Source organism: Eurytemora carolleeae, unplaced genomic scaffold, assembly GCF_000591075.1.
Source record: "Eurytemora carolleeae unplaced genomic scaffold, Eaff_2.0 scaffold326, whole genome shotgun sequence".
In the NCBI taxonomy this organism is placed as follows: Eukaryota; Metazoa; Arthropoda; class Copepoda; order Calanoida; family Temoridae; genus Eurytemora; species Eurytemora carolleeae.
In genome coordinates this window covers 237,906-243,382 of record NW_019396246.1, presented here as the reverse complement: position 1 = coordinate 243,382, position 5,477 = coordinate 237,906, and positions in this window count along the sequence as shown.

Below are 5,477 nucleotides of genomic sequence, written 5' to 3'. Positions count from 1 at the left end.
CGAAATATCTAGTCCTATCTGTGTAATCTGTGCAGATAAATTAATATAACTACGACATATCTTGTCCTGTCTGTGTAATCTGTGCAGATAAATTAATATAACTACGACATATCTAGTCCTATCTGTGTAATCTGTGCAGATAAACTGAAATAACTACGACATATCTAGTCCTATCTGTGTAATCTGTGCAGATAAACTAATATAACTACGACATATCTTGTCCTGTATGTGTAATATGTGCAGATAAACTAAAACAAATTCGACATTTCTTGTCTTATCTGTGTAATCTGTGCAGATACATAAATATAAATACGACATATCTTGTCTTATCTGTGTAATCTGTGCAGATAAACTACTACACTCTTTGTGATATGTGGATAACTGTCACAATATCAAATGTCAACTCTTTATCTTGCCCCTTGATAACGGCTCGTATACCACAATACACAAATTACAATTTTTTGAATAAAGGCAAATTTTCTAAAAAGTCATAGAAATATTTCTCTTATTCAAACCTTAGAGCTGGACATTTAAAAGAGTATCATTGAACAAAACAATCGAGTTTCCTCTTTTGGGTCTTCACATTTACCATTAATAAAAAGAAAAGAAAAATCTTTTCCGGAAAACCATAGTTTTTAAACGTTCAACAATGATATTTGCCTCCTTTTGTAAACAGGAGTTAGGATTAACTGAACTGAAAATAATTAAATATTATCTTAATATTTTTATCTTTCCAACTTTAATATAAAATAGTAATACAAACAGAGTGGGTTGGCATTTAATATTTTCTGTCAAAGGTTGAGCATGGCTTGGTAAAGATGGTCATGGGGGTTAAAAATGGGCAGGAAGTGAAGATGGTCAGGCTAAAGATGGTCAGGTGGTGAAGATGGTCATGGGGGTTAAAAATGGTCAGGGAGTCAAGATGGTCAGGCTGAAGTGTGAAGATGGTGTTTCATGATTGTAAAATTGTTTAATTGATTGTTTGAACACTCTGTTTTATGATTGTAACATTGTTTATTTTGATGTTAACTTGTGTATTTGCTGTTCATGAATGTTTGTACTTCTGGGTTAAGGGTAGCGTGGACTGCATTTATTTATAGTATAATAATGCTCATTTAAGATTGAAGGTTTTTATCGAAAGGGAAATTGAAAATAATAATTTATTTTAAATTGACAGTGTAAAATTTGATTTGCAACCTTTTTGTAAATATTTCAATGGATTTCTAAGTTATCGGTTCGAAAATACTCTTGCGCTACTAAGTCCATAGCTCAGGATGTCTTATCATTTCTAAACACTATAGATATTTACATAAAGAACCTTGGAGACTTTATTGTGTTGCAAAAAATTCCAAAACACTTTTTTTCTCAAAGGCTTAGAATAGAATTAATATCACAATGTCTTTAGGGATGTCAGGACTACATGTTAAATATTTTCGGATTTGGTCAATCTTGCTCTGAAAGACGGCTTTTTGTAGAATTGATTTCTTATAGAAAAAATATAAAAAAAGATGCTAAGAATTTTTTTTTCTTTAAATTGATAAAATTTAAAGGTAATAGTGTAAAAAATGAGAGTGCTAAAAAATTAAAAGCATTTTTCTCCCACTCAATAATTATATTATAAATTATAAACCTCTATATCTGGACTCAAGAGCGCATGATGTATTCAATTTTTACACGGAGTTCTTTTAAACTCACTTTTGAATTTTACAAGATAAACATCTCATTTTTATAACTGCAAGAGTTGTTTAAAAGGAATTGAGTCTTTGCCACAAACTCAATTTTCTAATCTCTAAAATCTTAGCATGCAGGTGGTGTAAACCTTGGATATTTTAAACTTAGATTATTTGAGAAAAAAGAATGAATGCCGTTCGTATCATAAACTGCATCAGTCCAGGTTCAACCAGTCCACGATTCAATTCTAACTGGACACGATCTACAGGGCAAAAATCCCGGGAACTATCAACGCCACATCCTGTGCACAATCTTGTTAGTTATTCGTGTCAATACAGACACTAGCAATCAATTGATCAATGTCTTAAACAGGAAACAATCCACACGGCTTCAATCCCGTCACTTATCAACGCCACAACCTGGGCATTATTTCATCAGCTATCGGTATCAATACAGACACTATCAATCAATTGATCAATGTCTTAAACAGGACACAATCCACATGGCTTCAATCCCGTCACTTATCAACGCCACAACCTGGGCATTATTTCATCAGCTATCGGTGTCAATACAGACACTAGCAATCAACTGCTCAATGTCTTAAACAGGACACAATCCACATGGCTACAATCCCGGGAACTATCAACGCCACAACCTGGGCATTATCTCATCAGCTATCGGTGTCAATACAGACACTAGCAATCAATTGATCATGTCTTAAACAGGACATGATCTACACGGCTACAATCCTGTGACTATCAAATACTATCAAATAGATATACAAATACTTATATTACAATCTCTATTCTTATGTTTCAACGAAACCCAAATTACTCTACACTGTAATAAAAGCGGAGTTCTGGTCATAACTAACTTACATATACATAATTACAACTTATAAGTCTTTATCTATCTATGGGTTAGGCGTACTTACAATACCTACACCGTTATATTACATGTTTTAACTTTTTAAGTCAAATCATATGTTACGTATTACAGCACAATCAAAATATTCGTAATTGAAGATAAACGTCGGTTATATCACATGATTCAGGTAATCATGTTAAATTCATTTAGAACGCAGTTCAATTGAATGAATGGGTGTTATGTACAAACATTGATTATTAATAATGTACAACGTACGGCAAATGTTTATGGAATATCGTATAACACGATATTTATTAGAAGAATTCATAGTTTGAAATATCTAAGGTCTACGACATTGGGTTGCAAAGATATCAGGGTTAGAAAAAGACGCAAAAATTATCAATAATGCGCAACATATATTTTTCTAAGTTTGAAAATGCTGACTTCTAATATTTCATATATACAGGGTGTCCCAATAAACATAGGAATTCAGTGACGAATTCGATATCGTCTTAAATAATTTTTTGATTTAGTATAGTGATACCTTCTAAAAAAGCTGTAATCCGTAAGAGTTTCGTCTGCTATGTTCACATTTTGTTTGTTTATGTTTTGACTGTATACGGTTGTACTTAGTAAAACAAGAAAATTGCAGTATACAAACACAGTAAACTTGTCCGTCTTTACTGTTCATCTTGCGGAGACATTATAGACACATTTTTACAGTCTTTTACACTCTTCATAAAATAAACTCTAGCAGACCCAATAATATTATGGCTTTTGAAATTAGGTGTTGCAATGCTAATTCATAACAAAGACGATATCCAATTCGTCACTGAATTCCCATGTTTTTGGGACACCCTGTATCTTCCTGCAGTAGAAATGTTCAAGTCACTTTAGTAAAGAAACCACAAATGAAAATAATCACTTTAAAAAAATATAACATACTATCTAATTTAAACCCGATTTTAATCTAGTTTTGCCATCTTGGCATGGAGGGTCACTTGAAATTGCTTACAGTCTCTTTAACTCCTGTTTTTCATATTGCAATAATATTGTATTAAAAGTATGAAAACTATTCTTGAGGTTTTTTAAAATAAAAACAAACAATGGATAAAGATAAGAACATGGTGTAAATCTGTTCTACAATATTTCTTAAATTATTGTTACTGTTTGATGTGTATTTTAAAATTTGACTAAACAAACATATTTTTTTAAACTTAATAATTAATTACAGATTCACACTCTACCTATCTATCTTTCTATATATCTATCTATCTATCTATCTATCTATATATCTATCTATCTATCTAGAAGGAAAAATTTTACATCATGAAATAACTGAAGTATAGAGCTTTCGAATGATCGTAAAAATTGAACGAAAATTGTTTCCTCAGTTACTAATACCCCTACTGCACAGTTTTTTTAGACACCCTGTATATATATAAATATATATAAATATATGGATGATATTAGAAAGACAGATATATACAGTGTCAATAACTGTCTATGTACCTTTCTATCTGCACTCAATGTGACTTGTTAATGGTTTAACAGCATGTGTCCATTAAACCACTGTGAATATGAAAACTATTTTTTTGAACCCTGGAAATCATTTTTAGACTCGACTAGTTAAGAAAAAATGCCGTAATTTGGAATGAGAAAAATGCATTTTTTTCAAAATTATTTAAAAATTTATTAAACGTATAAAATTACAATCTTTAGGTGAATACTTTTATACTTAATCGCTTAGTTTCACGTTTTTGCATAAATTTGTTTGCCATAAAATAAAATGGTTAACAGCGGTTGAAACAAAACATAGTTTTCTTTAACATGCCTACTAGAGATTAATAGTATTCTTTAGCTTGTCTCCTAGAGATTAATAGTTTTCTTTAACATGTCTGCTAGAGATTAATAGTATTCTTTAACATGTCTGCTAGAGACTAATAGTATTCTTTAACTTGTCTCCTAGAGATTAATAGTTTTCTTTAACATGCCTGCTAGAGATTAATAGTTTTCTTTAACATGTCTGCTAGAGATTAATAGTATGCTTTAACTTGTCTCCTAGAGATTAATAGTTTTCTTTAACATGCCTGCTAGAGATTAATAGTATTCTTTAACTTGTCTGCTAGAGACTAATAGTATTCTTCAACTTGTCTTCTAGAGATTAATAGTATTCTTTAACTTGTCTGCTAGAGATTAATAGTATTCTTTAACTTGTCTGCTAGAGATTAATAGTATTCTTTAACTTGTCTGCTAGAGATTAATGATATTCTTTAACATGTCTGCTAGAGATTAGTAGTATTCTTTAACTTGTCTGCTAGAGATTAATAGTATTCTTTAACTTGTCTGCTAGAGATTAATAGTATTCTTTAACTTGTCTGCTAGAGATTAATGATATTCTTTAACTTGTCTGCTACAGATTAAAGATATCCTGAAACTCATCTGCTAGAGACTAAAGGTAGATTATCAATTGTCTGCTAGAGATTAAAAGTATGTGTATAGTTGATTTTTTTTGATAAACAAAAAATAATTTGTTTGTTATGGTTTTAACTTACTAATCTTATACTTTTAAATAGATGGTATTTAAAAAATTTCAAACAGTTTTTTAAAAGTTTTAATTTAGGCAAACAAAAGTTCAGAAAAGCAATGCATTTTTTATTTTTTTTTAAAGGTTATTCCAGGGCCCTATTATAGTATAATATTGGCTATATATAAATCAAAAACACATTTTCAATCATTCCATATTCTATCTTTTAAAAGAAAAATATTCTATTGTTTAAATTGCAATAAAATAAGTTGCGTCAAAAAATTCAATCGAATTAATTTGTTTTTATTTTCGGTGATTTTCACATGTTTTTTTTAACTACGTGTTGGCAAAATTATGTCCAAATCTCTGTAAAATGTAATTTTAACTAGAAGGCTGAGAACAATTTTCTATG